Genomic DNA, 19,556 nt, shown 5'->3' with positions numbered 1-19,556 from the left:
TACCCACTCATAAACCCACCCAGGCACTCACTCACAGACCCACTCATACACTCATGCACCCACTCACAGGTCCAAAAGCAGCTGCTTTCCTTTGGGTGGCAACTCCTGCACAATGTAGGGAGCTAGATGCAGCCCTCAACGTGTTGGCTGGTGGGTGGGCAATGGGGCACCTGCCTATAATTAATGTGGGTCCCAGGAGATGAAGTCCCTGGGTCAACTTGGCTTGGGAGGGGGGTTGTGTGGCTCCCCTCCAGTTTAATATAAGGTACGGCCCTGGGGATGGGGTTCATGGAGCCTTCCTTTATTAATTACTCGGCCCCAGGGGATGGGCACTGCTTGGCCCCTCCCCTTTTAAATAAATTATATTTGGCCTTCAGGGATGGGGTCCCCGGGCCCAAGAAGGCTCAAGGAGGGGGCTGCATGCCTCTCCCCTGTTTAATTGTATTTTGGGCCTGGGGATGTAGAGGGGGACTGTGTGACCCCTTCCCCTTTTTAATTCCTTTTGGCCCCAGGGAGTAGGGTCCCCAGGGCGTGATGAGGCTCAGGGATGGGGGCCGCATGCCCCCTCCACTTAGAATGCAACCCTGGGAAATGGGGTTCCCTGGGCCTGTTAAGGCATGAGGAGGAGGACCACTTGGCCCCCTCCCATTTTTTGTTGAATTTGGCCCTTGGGATGGGGTCCGGGCCTATTAAGGCTTGCAGATGGAGGTTGCACGCTCCCTTCCCTTAATATATATGTTTTGACCCCTCGGAATAGGGTCAACCGGGCCGAAAGGCCAACCTTATACTGTGTTGCCAAAGGCTGTATAGGGTGTGGAGATGGCAGCCTGCTGGGGATTGGGTGCCTTCATCTGGGTTGCCCACAGTGCCTGTCCAAAGGCCAGAACCTTGGCCAACCCTGCTGCTGCGCACGACCGAAGGTCTATGCAGTATGAGGTTGAATGCCTGCAGGGCCTTTGGACTTAGGTCCTGTGGCCAATCCCCCAATGCACACGGCCGAAGGCTGTGTGTGGCGTGTGATTGGTGAACCCCCACCATACATGGTCAAAGCCACATTCAGCATAGGGTTGGCTCCTGTAGGGGGTAGGCTGCAGGGCCTGGCCCTGTGGCTATCCTTATGCTGTGCATGGCCAAAGGCTGTTCACAGCATGGCGTTGGCTGCAAACGTGGGGCTTGCCACAGGACCTGGCACTGGTCCTGTGGCCAACCGCACACAGCCAAAGGCCATGAATGATGTGGGGTTGGCTGCTGGTAGGGGTGTTAACCACAGGCCAGGCCCTTTGGCCATCGCCCTGCTGTGCAAGGCCAAATGTCCTCTTCAGCTTGGGTTGGCTTCTTGCACTGCGGGACAGAGCACTTGTGTTGTTTCCACTGTATGTATCGATGTAACCCAGGTAGGCTCAGACCCTCATTTCCATCTGCCTGTAAGATTATGTGACCAGGCCCTATGACCAAACCTCTGTTGTGCACAGCTGAAGGCTCGTGCAGTATGGGGTTGACTGCCTTCGTGTGGGTTGACCTCAGATCCATGGCCTCAGATCCTGCGGCCAACCCCCCATTGCTCTAGGCCGAAGGCTGTGTGTGGCGTGGAGTTGGCTGCCTGTGGGTGATTGGCTGAAAGGCCTGGTCATAGGCCAATTTCTGCCATGCACAGCCAAAGGCCCTGTTCAGCATGGGGTTTGCTGCCTGCTGGTGGTAGGTTGCAGGGTCTGGCCCTGGCCCTATGGCCAAACCAATGGCGCGCACGGCAGAAGGCCATTCACAGCATGGGGTTGGCTGCACGCAGGAGGTTGGCCACACAGCCTGACCACAGGCCGTGCCATGTGGCTAACTGCCCGCCACGCACAAGCAAAGGACATGCATGGCATGGGGTTGGCAGCCTGCAGGCACGGCCGAAGTCCCTCTTTGGCTTCAGGTTCGCTGCCTGCGCTGCGGCAGGTAGGATCAGACAAGCAGCTCCAGCTACCTGTGAGATTTTTACATGTCCAACCATGACAAATGTGATGGTATGTGGCAGCTGATTTGTCAGTAGGCCTAATGGCCTGCATTACATGTGTAGGAATTCTGCATGGAAAATCCAAGAAAATCCTTATGATTAGGGCCTTCATTCTCCCTGAGACAATGAAATATGGCTATGGAGTGCTTGTGAGTATGAGCACCACCAGCTGGATGGTCTGTCTGAATGTATGTAACCCCTTATTGTGGTTTGCCATATTAGATTGTATAGACCTTTATGTGGCTTTGTTCCTTGGCCCCTACACTGCCAGTTCCTCGCCCCTTCCCTGTGCAGTTCATTAAAGCCAGGTTGTTGGGAGTCTAGTTTAGATTACAAGATATTCCAAATAAGGGCTTCTTCTGTACACTTGTGCAAGTCAATCCAGTGCATACTTTCAATCCACAGTTAAGAGGTGACTCGATGGGGGACGTCACATTTTGTCAGTAAATACCGCCAATTCAAACATAACATAGCAACATTCTGCAGTGAGTGATATGTGAGGAAATGCTGCAGTTCAGGATCAAGCTTTTTATGGATGAAAACATATTCAAGACATGAGTCGTCATCACCATGGTATATCATGGTAGATATGTGAATAGCAAATTTAAATGTCTTATGTTATCCTTCCACTGCAGGACTTATAAATGAGTTCTCAGTTTCCTAAAATCCTAACCTTGACAATGTGCAAGTAACCTTCATTCACTTTGCAAGTTTAGACGTCTGGGCAATGTTCCTACCGGGAGTAGGCACAGTTGAGCCATTCTACCTGACGTTTAGCTTCTTAAAGATATCTCTTCAGTGCGCCTGGGGGCTTCTTAAGGCTTTGTGCTTTGGGAGTGTGGGAGATATCATTGAACTGCCCGTGTTTGCAATACATCTTAAGCACAAATGATTTCTCTGGAGACGAACTGCCTGAATACATTTCCCTCTCTGGCAGCACTCGTTCTCACACAAATCTCATTAAAGATCATAATGAAATCTTCACTTTGCATCTTTCCCAGAAAAGGGATTGCCTTTTCATTAAATACTACCTGCCATACTTCAGCCTTGTTCTTTCGTCTCTGTTCAAGATGTGCTTTCACATCAACATATAATAGTACAAGGTTGCGAATTAGTGTGCCAATATATTACATATGTTACGCTATACATGATGCGTGAAGGAAGCAGCATGCAATATGATGAGATGGCTTGGGTAAGTCGTGCATCTTTTCCGTGCATTCCTCTCTTACATTTTAGCAGCCACTCGTGTTCCCGTCCTTCGGCCGCAGTGCTACAATGCGGCGCTTTCTCAAAGAACTGTAGACATGAAAAAACGACAAAACCCTAAAACATAACGAGCATAATTTCGCTTGCTTGAGTGTCTATTTTTTCTGATGAAATTGCCATATGCAACAAGTATATTTGTACACATTTTGAACAAGTATTTTAATGGAACATATTCTGATATAAATGGCACATATTCTAAAGGGGAAATAGTTTAAAATGATTTATGCGGTACGATTTTATTACCTCATTACTCACAAAAGTCCAGTAGGAAAATATTCTTAAATTGATTTGCTTTCCTACACTGTGGCCGCCAGAGAGAAATGTCCCTATGTCCTACCTTCTTCTGGCCCAAACCCAAACCTGGCTCATCGTATGTTTTTTAGCATGTTTGTAAAGCAAGAACCTGCCCCGTGGTTCTCCCCGCTTTTGTGGTATGTTAAGTTTCAGAATAAAGCAGTATACAATGCTGTAACCAGGGCTTAATTTGAGCCGGTGGGATGCCAGACTGGGGAATCAAGAGCATCCCTGGCAAAAATGCTCAAACCAGCTCCGCCTCCTTAGTCTCCTCACACTATTTCAATTTACATTCATCATTTCTCCCTCTATCAGCTCTCTTCTCTCTCTCTGGTCGCTATTTTACCTTCCTGCTCCCTCTCTGTTTCCAATGAAGCCTCCCAGTGCCTGCCCGGCTGGAGTTAATCTGAGGAATCTAGGCAAAATGACAGAGGCTCCAAGGGCTCCAGCCGACCGGGGAAATGCCTGGTAGAATAGAAGACCTGTCCGGCCATGGGTAACTGTCTTCTTTAATTTTGTGGAACCAGATGGAACTCCTATCTCCCCAACCGGGGGAAGTCCATACACCTTAAGAGTAACACCCAGACGGCGGCAGAAATTGCTGAACGGTTGCATTTGCCTCACAGCAATATTTCGAGACTTTCTTTCTTTCAGATTTTTGTGCTACTTAAGAAATGCTAGCACATGTGCTTGATGCAAGATCCCTGCCTGCAAGCTCTCCTCGTCCAATTTGTGGCTATCAACATTCCCATCCTTTCTCTCTATGGCCCCAAGGCCTCAAGACATCATCTGACACTGGGCTGGGATCCGTGCTGTCTTACCATTAATGGCAACTTCTGTGAAGCCTTATCATGCAAAATTGATTTATGTTCTTAACACAATCATCTGATACTTTATCTGTGTTGAAAACAGTTCATCTAATTACCTCCCTGCCACCTGTCGTCATCTGCACATTACAAATCTCTAGTGTAGCTAATAGATACTAACAGAAAGCTGGATATGCAGATTGTCTCTTGAGATTCAAATGTATAGTTCCTATGGATTCAGGGCTCACTGCAATCCTATATTGCGGAATTGAAATATAAAATATGCATGAGCTAAGGTATGTCTACTGCTTTGCATGTTTCCCCTATTTTTTCTCTCTGTATACCTGGGTTCTTGATTTTTGCATTTCTTTACTATGCCACCCCTGTGACCTGTGAAACTAGCTTCAGACGTGCACAGTGATAAAATTGTATGCCTTCTCACTGAGTGTGCCGCTATATTAAAATGGGGCTGGCTTACCACATTCTGGCAGCCAGGCCAGCTGGCACTTGAAGGTAACTAGGGGTGGGCGGAATTTGCGAAAGTGACTTTCGCAAATTATCGCGAAAATGTTAAAAATCTCCTCAAACACGCGGAAATATCGCGAAGATGCAGAAGTTTTTTTCCCGCCCGTTCGCGGTATTTTCTGCGTGGTCGCGGCTCGCCAACTTACCCATGCGGTTGCTCGCGGGCGCGGCCATCTTGTTTTCACTCTTCTCACGGTGCATGATCGCGAGAAGAAAGATGTGATCGCGCGACCAATGACATTACTGCGGGAGCGAACTGTCGCGAGACAGCGCAAATGGCTACCAACAATCCAACATCTCGTGGAGAACGCGACCGGATCGGGAAAACTTGTCGGCGAACGTGGGGATTCAGGTAAGGCGATCGCGCGCGCGCAAGAATGTATTATTTTACAGCGTGAGCAAGAAACAAATTTCGCTAAGCTGCGGAATGCGGAAATTTTGACATTTTCGCGCTCTCCGCGGAACGCGAAAATGTCAAATTATCGCAATTTCCGCGAGCGGAACGGAAATTCAGCCCAGGCCTAAAGGTAACAACACACATTAAACAAATGTGGGATAGTCACAGAAAGGCATGGGACCTGGATAGTTGCCATATGTAATCAATCAGGGTGTGGTGAAGTAAAACAAATTGTCTCATCAATGGAAACTTCCCACAAGTACACCCATGTGTGACAAGGCCACCAAATCAAATTTAAGCCATCTTTCCTAAAAAGATATAACATCTGCCTGTTGCATAGAGTTATTATTGCTGTGTTGGTGACTGCTGTATTTGAGATTTGGTTCATGTTCAGATATTTATTTCTGCATTATTAAATTAAATGTTGATATTTTTTTCCAATCTCGAGTTATGAGAAGCCTTAGTTTTCTGGTCATGGCGGATTATTGTGAATTCTGATTTCCTTTTTTTAAAAATTATTTGTATTACTACCTGGTGCAATCAACAATCAATACAATACATAAATACTACATAAAAAAACACATTGTACACAAATTAATTATCACAATAAAATACAAGAAAAAAAAAACCAATAAACATTAGTATAACAACCTAGGGCCATTTTATAAACGGGAATTCCTCCAACCCTTGAGGGGGGCCCAGATGTTCTGCCCCATCTCCCTCATTCTCCTGCCTCTCCGGGAATAGAGGGAAGATTTGATGTTATGAATCCCCAAGAGTCTGGAAAGCCACATCTGAAAGGAGGGAACCATAGTATCCTTCCAGCCTGCAGCCAGCAATATCCGGAGAACCGCCACACAAATAAAGACAAAAGCTTCCTCCTCCTTATTCAGACTCAGGCTACAATCAGTTACTATTATCATCAGGGTAGGGGATAGATTGATCTTAACACCTAGCAGCCCCTCCCAAAATTTTTTGATCTGAGCACCAATCTCGCATAACTTATTACAGAGATAGAACATATGTACCAGATTTGCAGGCCCCTCATGACATCTTGGGCATTTATCTTCGTCCCTCTTACCCCAATCAAATAGCTTAGCTGGTGTAAAATACAAATTAAACAACGTTTTGTAATGTTGTGCTCTAAGATTCGCAGAACAGAACAGTTTCCCAGCCAGCTGTAACGCTTTGTCTAAGTCCACATCCGAATCCCCTAATTTCAACATCCACAAGGCCTCAACCTTATCCAAATCATCTTGCATTGTTGAAATTAGTGCTTTATAAATCGGATTGATTTTAGTACCCCGTCCCAACACATACTCAAGTACACCAATTTTACCTCCTGGGGTAGGCCGTGGCCTAATACTCGATAGCGTTTGATGGATTTGTAAAAACTTAAAACCATGATTGGCTGGGATTTAAAATTTCCGATGAATATCATCAAAACTCAACACTTTATTCCCTTCAAACAGATCCCCTAATCTTCTAATTCCTTGATACTCCCACGATCTCCACAATGTATCATTACTAAGATGTGGAAAGATACTGGAGTTCCAGAGGGGAGTAAGTTTTGAGATTACCAATGATTTCTGAATAGCTTTCCAGACCCTCCAGACGCCATCTAATACTTTATACCGTTTTTTATTATAATAGCGCCTGTCAGTCTTGCGCAGTAAGAACCCCACGGCTTCCCTACCTAAAAGCAATTCGAAAATGGATGGGGGATTTAAATTCCCAAACGGGCAGTCAGACAGATTTGTGGCACAATCTAATAGTATTGCCATCTGACTAAAGAGACAGGCCACAAGATAGAATCTAATATTGGGGACAGCCAGACCTCCCTTATCCTGCGGCAAAGACAGATATTTCAGAGAGCGTCTGGTTTTCCCATACTGCCAGATAAAATTCATAAAAACTGCCTCAATAGAATTCATCACACCCTCCCCCACCATAAGCGGGATTGAGCGGAAAAGATGCAGTAATTTGGGGAGCATGGTCATCGTCAGCACATTGGCTCTCCCTATTATAGACAGATGTATAGAGTCTATTCTTTTTAATTCAGCCGCCATTGAGTTAACCAGGGGGAGATAATTCTCTTTGATAATTGTATCCATTACGGGACTAATTTTAACCCCAAGGTAGACTGCTGAATCTGTGTATCTTCCATCCTGCTTCATAATATTATTCAAGCAGATTATCTGGGTCTTGCTTTCATTTAAAAGATACCCTGAACACCGACCAAACTCCGTAGAAATCCCTGTAAGGGCAATCATAGCCATCTCTGGATCTATAGTTGTTATAGCCAGATCATCGGCATAAGCCAGCAGCTTGGTTTCAAGCCCATTACAAACCACTGGCTTAATGCCCTCACACCCTAGTATCCTTCGTACCAAAGGATCGATATACAGGGCAAATAAGATTGGCGAGCAGGGGCACCCTTGCCGAGTGCCCCGAGAAATATATATTTCATCTGAGCTGCCTCCCATTAGTTGAATTCTAGCTATAGGATCAACATACATAGCTTTTATAGCACTCATTATATGAGGGCCAAAGCCCCTCCGTTCCAATATCCCCCACAAATATTTCCACGTGACACGATCAAATGCCTTTTCTGCGTCCAGAAGGATCATAGCGATCCGTCCCGTCGCGACAGCCTGCACATCAAACAACGTGATGGCCCGCCTGATATGATCCGTTGTCCCTCGGCCCGGGAAAAACCCATGCTGCCACGGGGAGACCAGACCGCCAATGACCCTTCCCAGCCTTTTCGCCAAAACCTTAGCATACATTTTCGTGTCCGTATTTATGAGGGATATTGGACGATACGACCCCGGATCTCCCTTAGGCTTGCCCTTTTTGTGGAAGACAATAATATTTGTTTCTTTCCAGGAGTCTGGAATTTTCCCAGAGCAGATTGTGCCATTGAATAAATCCAATAGCAGGGGAGCTATAACAGTTTGTAAGCATTTGTATACTTCGAGTGGAACAGGGGAACAACCTTTACAACGCAACTTTTACAACGCACTACACTTACAACGCATTTTTTACAACGCAACATCCACTACAACGCATTCCATTACAACGCAGGACACTACAACGCATTTTTAAAAACTACCTTTACAACGCATTCCATTACAACGCATACTACCTTTACAACGCATACTATTACAACGCATAATATTACATTAAAACCCCTACACTATCCAACACTTGCCCTACTGTTGCACCCCATGGAGTTAGAATAGTAATTTTTACCCCTATACTATCCAACACTTACCCTACTGTTGCACCCCCTGGAGTTAGAATAGTAATTTTTACCCCTATACTATCCAACACTTGCCCTACTCTTGCACCCCCTGGAGTTAGAATAGTAATTTTTACCCCTATACTATCCAACACTTACCCTACTGTTGCACCCCCTGGAGTTAGAATAGTAATTTTTACCCCTATACTATCCAACACTTGCCCTACTGTTGCACCCCCTGGAGTTAGAATAGTAATTTTTACCCCTATACTATCCAACACTTGCCCTACTGTTGCACCCCCTGGAGTTAGAATAGTAATTTTTACCCCTATACTATCCAACACTTGCCCTACTGTTGCACCCCCTGGAGTTAGAATAGTAATTTTTACCCCTATACTATCCAACACTTGCCCTACTGTTGCACCCCCTGGAGTTAGAATAGTAATTTTTACCCCTATACTATCCAACACTTGCCCTACTGTTGCACCCCCTGGAGTTAGAATAGTAATGTTTACCCCTATACTATCCAACACTTACCCTACTGTTGCACCCCCTGGAGTTAGAATAGTAATTTTTACCCCTATACTATCCAACACTTACTCTACTGTTGCACCCCCTGGAGTTAGAATAGTAATTTTTACCACTATACTATCCAACACCTGCCCTACTGTTGCACCCCCTGGAGTTAGAATAGTAATTTTTACCCCTATACTATCCAACACTTGCCCTACTGTTGCACCCCCTGGAGTTAGAATAGTAATTTTTACCCCTATACTATCCAACACTTACCCTACTGTTGCACCCCCTGGAGTAAGAATAGTAATTTTTACCCCTATACTATCCAAGACTTACCTTAAATCCAATGTAATATTATGCGTTGTAATGGTATGCGTTGTAAAGGTAGTATGCGTTGTAATGGAATGCATTGTAAAGGTAGTTTTTAAAAATGCGTTGTAGTGTCCTGCGTTGTAATGGAATGCGTTGTAGTAGATGTTGCGTTGTAAAAAATGCGTTGTAAGTGCATGCGTTGTAAAAGTGTGCGTTGTAACGACATACATCCAGTGGAACACTATCTGGCCCTGTAGCCTTCCCTGCTGATAATTCCTGCAATGCTTCTACCACTTCACTTAGTGCCAGATCGTTATCTAATGCCATACTGTCCTGCTCAGGCAAATTGTGACCAAAGTTTTCAAACACCAAGCTAGCAAGCTCTGTCCTATCATCTTCCTTATAGAGTTTTTGATAAAAAATTTAAAAAAAACCCTACGGATGTCCTCTGGTTCCACATACTGTTGGTTACCTTCATGAATTTCCGCTATTATATTTCTACCATAGCCCTGCCTGATCCTTAATGCAAGAAGTTTACCCGCCTGCTCACCCGTCTCGTACATCCTAGCCCTGTGTGTCTGGTAGTCATCTGCGTTTTTCTGAGCTATCCACTTATGTACTTCCACCTTAATAGCCAGTATCTTCTGCTGGCTGCTATCGGCCTCGTTTCCACCTGTAATATCCCTCAGATGTTGCTCTTCTGCCTCTGCCAGCTGACCCATCAATTTCTCTTGCTTTTCTCGTGCCTCTTTCCTCAGCCTGGCAGAGAAGCTGATCGTCTCCCCTCTCAATGCCGCCTTAAAAGAGTCCCACACACTATTTCGAGATGCACTATACCTATTTATATCAAAGAAACTTTTAGCCCAATTCTTTAAATGTTCTACGAATTTGGGGTCCGCTAACAATCTCCTCTCAAAAGTCCATCTGGAGCGAGAGTGGGTAGCCCTCTCGATTTCATATAACAAAATTAGTGGGCTATGGTCAGAAATCAGTTTTGGTAATTTTTTAATACCTACTCTCCGCGCCTCCATAGAAGAAATAAGAAAATAATCCAGCTTAGTGTATTTCTTAAAGGGGCATGAAAAGTAAGTAAACCCTGGATTGTGAGGTTCTTTATACCCCCAGACATCCACCAAGCTGTGTGATTTCATTAAGGAGCATCGGGCTCTAAATACCTTGGGCTTACGGCCAACATAGTTGACATTATTGTCGATGTCTATAATATCTGTAGAAATATTAAAATCACCACACACTACGAGAGGGGATGGCCAGTTCAATAATTCTACCTCGAGTTTATCAAAAACCTCAGGTTCATCCTGATTGGAGCCGTAAATTGTACATAGTGTAAAACCCACCTCAAGTTCCACAATTACCCACCTGCCCAAGGTATCTGCCAGGCAGCGCCTAGCACCGCCCAAACTGGATTTAGCCAGTATTGCCACCCCCCTAATAGTAGACGTCGGTGTAGAGCAAACCAACAGGTCAAACCCTTTAATACTTAACCAGTGCTTTTTAGCCCAGGGTATATGGGTATTCTGTAAGCAAATCAGGTCTAACTGATTTGGCCTAACAAAATGCCCCAATCTTTGTCTTTTACTCCAATCATTCAGGCCCACTGTATTAATTGAACAGATCTTAAGCTTCCCCATTAATCGCTATTAAGATAATACCTGACCAATGTCTCAGCAGGAACCAACAATTTCCAAACAATACAAAAAAACAAACAAAAACAGCGCAGCACCAGGTAATTTCCTTTTTTTCGCCCCTCCCCCTTTTATCCCTCCCTTCCATGTGATGCACAACCCACCCCCCTTCCCCTCCAACTCCCCCACTGTGAGAACCCACCCCACTCCTCCCTCCCCTACCTTAATTCGCCCCACCACCCCAAAGGGACACTCAGACCATAGTCTGTGCATATGATGTGCGCAATACTAATAGATAGTGACTCCTTTTCTAACATAACATTGACTAGGTTATGATAGACCCTTATATCTATAAATAAAAAAAAAGATTTTCCCGTGCAATCCACTCCGGTTCTTCAGTACCAACTCTTCCACCACCCCTATCTCCACATTTCTTTTATATACACCTATAAGCCGAGTCATCCCCTCTTCCCCCCCCCCATTTGTAATACACAACATAGGCAGCTTTATTTGTCCAGGGAGTCCAGGTACTCTTTTGCTTTTATCTCTGATGAAAAGTATCGCGTAATACCCTGATTAATCACTTTTAGTTGTGCTGGATTAACAATATAGACCTGGATTCTTTTATCCTGGAAAGGTTTTATGAGCGGCCTCAGCCTCCAACGCCTCTCTACTGTTACATGGCAAAAATCGGGTCGAACAAAAAATTAGACACCTCCACTTGATCTTTTGGCAACAGGCCTTGCCTTATCAAAAATAGCTTGCCGCAGGAGATAGTTCCCAAAAAAACCTAATATAGCTCGTGGTCTATCACCCTCTTTTGGTGGTGTCCGAATTTTAAGCGGAATGCGATGCGCTCTTTGGATTTCTGCTGCCCAATTCCACTCCGATAGTTCGGGGAAAGCCACCTTAAACATTTCAATTATATAACCTCTAGTGTCCGACCCCTCTAAATACTCCTGAACCCCCAGCACTCTAAGATTGTTTCTCCTTTGTCTGTTTTCAAACTCTTCAAGTTTCCATTGTAAGTCCTTAATTTGAGCGACTTGGGCCTCCACCTGGGTTCTAGTGCTTGTCGCATCGGCTTCTGTAGCCACAATTCTTTCTTCGAGATTCGCCACTCTATCTCCCATGTTTGAGAAAGCCTTAGACAGCTTTCTAACTACCCCCTGCATTTTCCTCATCCTCGCCTGTGCTTTCCGGCTATCTTGTCGCGTTTCCTCTCTGTGTGCCAGGATAGCTTGGTGTATTATATCCAGCGTGGTGGGGCGGTACCATCCACTACCACAGGTACTTCATTTGCAAAAGAGCCTGAAAGCGGAGTGGCTGACGAGTAATCCCATGTCAGATCTTTCCTCTCTCTATTCTGCAAGCCCTTTTGTCCCGAAGATTTTTTAGCTGTTAAGGAGCGGTCCTCCTCGCTATCCTCAGGGTCTGATTCTAAACTACTAGCCCCCTGTGATGTACTCATAATATCATCCGACCATTCTGCTCCCTCTGAAACAGAAAAGAAACAATCGCTGGGCTCTTTCTCCACTTCGCCCTTATTTTTGTCTGATAACAGCTCAGCTGCTACACTTGGTTTACTTGGTTTACTACTTTCCGGCCCGGCGACCAAGGGCTGCCTCCAGTTTTGGTTCTCCTCTACCTGAGCCCGGGCAAGTCCGACCATTTGCTCATCAATAGACCCATTCTCCATGCTTTCAATCAGCTTACCAACAGAGATACCCTTCTCCCCAGTACCAGATTCCTCTGTTACTGCTGTAGTGTCTGATTGCTCTGGGGGGACGGTAACACAGGCTCTATTAGAGCCTCATCTCCAACAGTATCTCCAACGGTGTGAATCTGATTACCGTCCTCTGAGCTTACTCCATCTAGGACATCGTGAGTAATTGCCGGACTCATCTCCTTTTCACGGGACCGATTCTCAGCTTTCCCAAAGCTGCACTCGCTGCTTCCAGCCACCCCAGTTGCATCCACCCCAGCGGACAATTCCCTCGTTCGCTGTAACAGCTCCACTACCGAAGACCCAGCTTGGCGGTTCTTGGCGGAAACCCCGCCTCTTCCTCTTCTGAGCACCGGCGGGCCCGGTGAGAGCAGCCGGCGCGGGCGTCCGGGAGAACTTCCTGAAGCTGCAGGGTCTAGCGCGCTCTCACCGCGACCCTCGCGAGAAGAAATAAGAAAATAATCCAGTTTAGTGTATTTCTTAAAGGGGCATGAAAAGTAAGTAAACCCTGGATTGTGAGGTTCTTTATACCCCCAGACATCCACCAAGCTGTGTGATTTCATTAAGGAGCATCGGGCTCTAAATACCTTGGGCTTACGGCCAACATAGTTGACATTATTGTCGATGTCTATAAGATCTGTAGAAATATTAAAATCACCACACACTACGAGAGGGGATGGCCAGTTCAATAATTCTACCTCGAGTTTATCAAAAACCTCAGGTTCATCCCGATTGGAGCCGTAAATTGTACATAGTGTAAAACCCACCTCAAGTTCCACAATTACCTACCTGCCCAAGGTATCTGCCAGGCAGCGCCTAGCACCGCCCAAACTGGATTTAGCCAGTATTGCCACCCCCCTAATAGTAGACGTCTGTGTAGAGCAAGCCAACAGGTCAAACCCTTTAATGCTTAACCAGTGCTTTTTAGCCCAGGGTATATGGGTATTCTGTAAGCAAATCAGGTCTAACTGATTTGGCCTAACAAAATGCCCCAATCTTTGTCTTTTACTCCAATCATTCAGGCCCCCTGTATTAATTGAACAGATCTTAAGCTTCCCCATTAATCGCTATTAAGATAATACCTGACCAATGTCTCAGCAGGAACCAACAATTTCCAAACAATACAAAAAACCAAACAAAAACAGCGCAGCACCAGGTAATTTCCTTTGTTTCGCCCCTCCCCCTTTTATCCCTCCCTTCCATGTGATGCACAACCCACCCCCCCTTCCCCTCCAAATCCCCACTGTGAGAACCCACCCCACTCCTCCCTCCCCTACCTTAATTCGCCCCTCCATTCGCCCCTCCACCCCAAAGGGACACTCAGACCATAGTCTGTGCATATGATGTGCGCAATACTAATAGATAGTGACTCCTTTTCTAACATAACATAAACTAGTTTATGATAGACCCTTATATCTATAAATAAAAAAAAGATTTTCCTCCTCAAACCACTCCGGTTCTTCAGTACCAACTCTTCCACCACCCCTATCTCCACATTTCTTTTATAGACACCTATAAGCCGAGTCATCCCCTCTTCCCCCCCCCCATCGTAATACACAACATAGGCAGCTTTATTTGTCCAGGGAGTCCAGGTACTCTTTTGCTTTTATCTCTGATGAAAAGTATCGCGTAATACCCTGATTAATCACTTTTAGTTGTGCTGGATTAACAATATAGACCTGGGTTCTTTTATCCTGGAAAGGTTTTATGAGCGGCCTCAGCCTCCAACGCCTCTCTACTGTTACATGGCAAAAATCGGGTCGAACAAAAAATTAGACCCCTCCACTTGATCTTTTGGCATCAGGCCTTGCCTTATCAAAAATAGCTTGCCGCAGGAGATAGTTCCCAAAAAAAACTATTATAGCTCGTGGTCTATCACCCTCTTTTGGTGGTGTCCGAATTTTAAGCGGAATGCGATGTGCTCTTTGGATTTCTGCTGCCCAATTCCACTCCGATAGTTCGGGGAAAGCCACCTTAAACATTTCAATTATATAACCTCTAGTGTCCGACCCCTCTAAATACTCCTGAACCCCCAGCACTCTAAGATTGTTTCTCCTTTGTCTGTTTTCAAACTCTTCAAGTTTCCATTGTAAGTCCTTAATTTGAGCGACTTGGGCCTCCACCTGGGTTCTAGCGCTTGTCGCATCGGCTTCTGTAGCCACAATTCTCTCTTCGAGATTCGCCACTCTATCTCCCATGTTTGAGAAAGCCTTAGACAGCTTTCTAACTACCCCCTGCATTTTCCTCATCCTCTCCTGTGCTTTCCGGCTATCTTGTCGCGTTTCCTCTCTGTGTGCCAGGATAGCTTGGTGTATTATATCCAGCATGGTGGGGGGGTACCATCCACTACCACAGGTACTTCATTTGCAAAAGAGCCTGAAAGGGGAGTGGCTGACGAGTAATCCCATGTCAGATCTTTCCTCTCTCTATTCTGCAAGCCCTTTTGTCCCGAAGATTTTTTAGCTGTTAAGGGGCGGTCCTCCTCGCTATCCTCAGGGTCTGATTCTAAACTACTAGCCCCCTGTGATGTACTCATAATATCATCCGACCATTCTGCTCCCTCTGAAACAGAAAAGAAACAATCGCTGGGCTCTTTCTCCACTTCACCCTTATTTTTGTCTGATAACAGCTCAGCTGCTACACTTGGTTTACTTGGTTTACTACTTTCCGGCCCGGCGACCAAGGGCTGCCTCCAGTTTTGGTTCTCCTCTACCTGAGCCCGGGCTAGTCCGACCATTTGCTCATCAATAGACCCATTCCCCATGCTTTCAATCAGCTTACCACCAGAGCTACCCTTCTCCCCAGTACCAGATTCCTCTGTTACTGCTGTAGTGTCTGATTGCTCTGGGGGGACGGTAACACAGGCTCTATTAGAGCCTCATCTCCAACAGTATCTCCAACGGTGTGAATCTGATTACCGTCCTCTGAGCTTACTCCATCTAGGACATCGTGAGTAATTGCCGGACTCATCTCCTTTTCACAGGACCGATTCTCAGCTTTCCCAAAGCTGCACTCGCTGCTTCCAGCCACCCCAGTTGCATCCACCCCAGCGGACAATTCCCTCGTTCGCTGTAACAGCTCCACTACCGAAGACCCAGCCTGGCAGTTCTTGGCAGAAACCCCGCCTCTTCCTCTTCTGAGCACCGGCGGGCCCGGTGAGAGCAGCCGGTGCGGGCGTCCGGGAGAACTTCCTGAAGCTGCAGGGTCTAGTGCGCTCTCACCACGACCCTCGCGAGTGACTGCTGCAGCCTTAGATGCCGCTGCACCCGTCGCCACTTTCGGGGCCATCCCCAAACCTCCTCTCACCAGCCATTGAAGCAGCCGCTGCAGGTAATCTTCAATGTACCGCCGGATTACTTGCGCCGCCGCTCTGGCTCAAAATATCCACACAAATTTGTGGGAATACAGCATCAAAGACACGGGGGGACCAGAGAGACTTAATGGAGCGGTTTCTTTAGCTTTAAACGGGTCTCATACTTAATATAGCCCACACTGCCAATTAGTACCGCAGTCGACCTCCTAAGCGGCCGCCATCTTCCCCTCACGCTCCGTCCGTGAATTCTGATTTCCAAGTGCTCCAAGTAAAATATTCAGCATCTCCCAGGAGGACTCATCCAGACTAGCAGTCTGTTATATGGAAGAGGGAGTATTCATTGCAAGTGCTTTTTCTTACTGCATAGTTGATAACTTTCCTGCCTATTCTATAATTACTTGAAGCAAAGGTTCGGATTTTTGCACTCCATCTGCACAGCAGGGTGCTGGTACTTGTTGACCAGGACGTGTAAGGATTAATTCTTCTGTGTTCCTCAATGTCTGGCCTAGGGAATTAAGAGGGGCTTAGGGCCTGGCAGAAGTTCTCTTATCCATGATGTCTTAACCCACCAATTGTTACTTTTTCCCCCCGCAGATTTATATAGCGCAAACTCGACCCGAAGGTATTGGAGCGCTTTACATGAGCACCAGTTACGTTACACAAGGACACATTCATTTTATTTTTTGGGTAGGCATAGGGAGATTAAGTGATTTGCCTAGAACCACAGGATGTGGAGTCGACCCCAAGGCTCGAACCTTGGTTTCTCTGCTCCAAAGTCGGCAGTCTAGCAATGAGACCACATCCTCTCCCCTATACTTCTCTATGCGGTGGCCCGTGTGAGTTTTCTCGTTGTGGAACTCTCTGTCAGGGAAGTATATACATAATTTCATAATAAGGACTTGTTTCCTTTCCACCAATGGTATATATTTGCACCCTTTAGATATCTCTGCCAGGACCTTTAAACCTCCTTGGAACCATAAAAAATAAGGAGGAAGCTGTGTTCTCGAAAATGGTTCTGAGGACTATACCTTACGATCTGCTGACTTGGACTTCTTGCTAAATGCTTTCTGGAGTGGCCTGTTTGGAGGTCCCACCTATCCCTTAGGTCCCCTCTGTCGTCTGGAGCTCCTCTCCTGCTGAATTGTGGGTGTGAGAGAGCTGGGCAGCCTGATCATTTTCCGCATCCACCTGTGAAGCAATCTTACAGCTCTAGACTCCAATGCCACTAGCTTACCTCAACCTTTCGGATATTTGGACAGCTTAGAACCAGTTCAATAGGACTGAAAGGGTTCATCATTTTTTTCAACCCAATATCTCACATGAGCTTCCTACACCACCAGCAATTTGAACTATCATTATCCAGGCCACTGGGTACAATTCAAGATTCCTACGTGGGTCTGACAATGCTGCAAGGTAACTCTGTTTCTTGTTTTTATTTATCAAGTTTTTTTTCCTCATGCTTAAATAGGACTTGACTAGCTTTTCTCTTTATTTTTATCAGTACCAATTTTGGCGATTTGACTTCTTATTTACTCTTGGTTTAACATTTAAGTTTTTATATTGTTTGATTGTAGTTTTGTGGATATTATGATACAAGCACACCTGCCCCCATCATCCTTTATTCCTAGTTTCCTAGCTATGTGCTTTCATCAAACCTTTTTTCAGTTTTACCTCAACTCATGGTTGGTCCCAAGATTTACAGGACACAGTATGCAGTTGTAGCATTCCCTTAGCTCACTCACAAGGAACACTCCCTCTTTATTTTTCCTACCCCATCTGAGCAATCAGTTGTTCCAAGGACATCTCAAAACCTGCTTATTCACAGCTTCCATTTACATCTTGTTCTTTTGCCAGTGGCTATTGGTTGTCAATTTCTGTAGCTTCAGGATACCTTTCATCATTGCTCCTGTGCTTTTCAAATTAAATTTCACACACACTTCCCAAGAGAATAGTCTTGCCGCTCAAGAACTATTATCAAATATGAGCAAAGAAACCCTTACATGAAAAAAAAACTTCCTTTGCAGAACTGGAATATGGAGTTTATTTTTTCATTGGGTGTAGAAGTAAAATGCACAGAAATCTGTTTTCATGAGGTAAGAAAGTGGCTTGCAACTGAACAGATATATTTAGAGCAACTTCCACAGCAAAGGATTGTGTATCAGATTCTTTTTTGTTGTGCTGGGTTAATTATCCACTGTCAATATTGCTCAGAGACTTATTTATATGCTGAATACACACTGGTCAAGTATGTGCTTAGTCAGATGTTGGTTTTCATAGGTCTCAGAATCCCCAATAGAGACAAGAGATGACTTGAAAATAATGCAAATGCACTTTTATTCATACGATAATCAAATAAGTGCTGTAGTCTAAAAAATCTAAATTACCACGATCTGTAGAATTGTGATTTTCCATCTACACAGCAGTTGTACAACCTAATGAGCGCAAATTCAGAAGCAACACAAATCTTGATCTACCCTTCAAACGGCGGATGCCCATAGTACAATTACAGTATATGCAAAAAAAAATTTGATAACATCAACAATTAAGTATATAAAATCTCACACAATGCATTTAGTGAAATTTAGTGCTAGTGTAATCCCAATAAAGCAGATCGATAACAAAGTTTAACAGCAAAATGACATGAACACTTTATAGTACCAAACAGGCATATAATTAACTTCATGAAATAGTACAGAATAGAGAACATAGGGGCCGATTATGATGGCTGTCAGACGAGCGTCTGACCCCCATCGTTGCGGGAACGGGACCGCCACATTAGGATCTGTCTGCCGTGGAGGGGGTCAGAAACATACCTATTTGTATTGAGGCCTGTGCTGAAGCCCAGAAAACGGCCACAGCACACGCCCCCAATGCAAAGAGGCATGTTTTCAAACATCCCTGCACCCCGTGCGATGCAGGGATGTTTAGGGGGGCACAACAGGTGCACCCTAGGGCCCAAAGTAGAGGGTCACAGGGGCCCTACTGGCGATGTGAAATCAGCCGCGGCCCGTGGAGGGAGTTCCATGGGGCGGTAAGGCGGGGCGGGGGAGGAGCAGGGTGGGGGGTTCTAAAAACTGGAATATGGATAATTGCAGGTAAGTAAACAATTAAATAAATAAAACGAATTTCGTAGCGCGCGCTGCATCGCAAAATGCGATGCAGCGCGCGCTACGAAATTCGTTTTATTTATTTAATTGTTTACTTACCTGCAATTATCCATATTCCGGTTTTTAGAACCCCCCACCCTGCCCCTCCCCTGCCCCGCCTTTCCGCCCCACGGGACTCCCTCCATGGGCCACGGCTGTGTGAAATGGCTGTCGAAAAGGTGGTTCTTAATCCCCATGGCGGTGCCTAAGAAGGCACCGCCTCCATTGTGGGGAATGAGATTGGACTGACCAACCAATGGGCTCCTTGAGTCCGTTGAAAGCTGTCGTTTGGCCCCTGGGCCAATGCAGTTGGACCGATCGCATCCTAATGCGACGGTATGATCGCGGTTAGAGTTGTCGGTGGGACTGACA

The sequence above is a fragment of the Triturus cristatus genome, chromosome 6 (assembly GCF_964204655.1).
Source record: "Triturus cristatus chromosome 6, aTriCri1.1, whole genome shotgun sequence".
Classification (NCBI taxonomy): domain Eukaryota; kingdom Metazoa; phylum Chordata; class Amphibia; order Caudata; family Salamandridae; genus Triturus; species Triturus cristatus.
Note: the sequence above shows the minus strand (reverse complement) of the source record.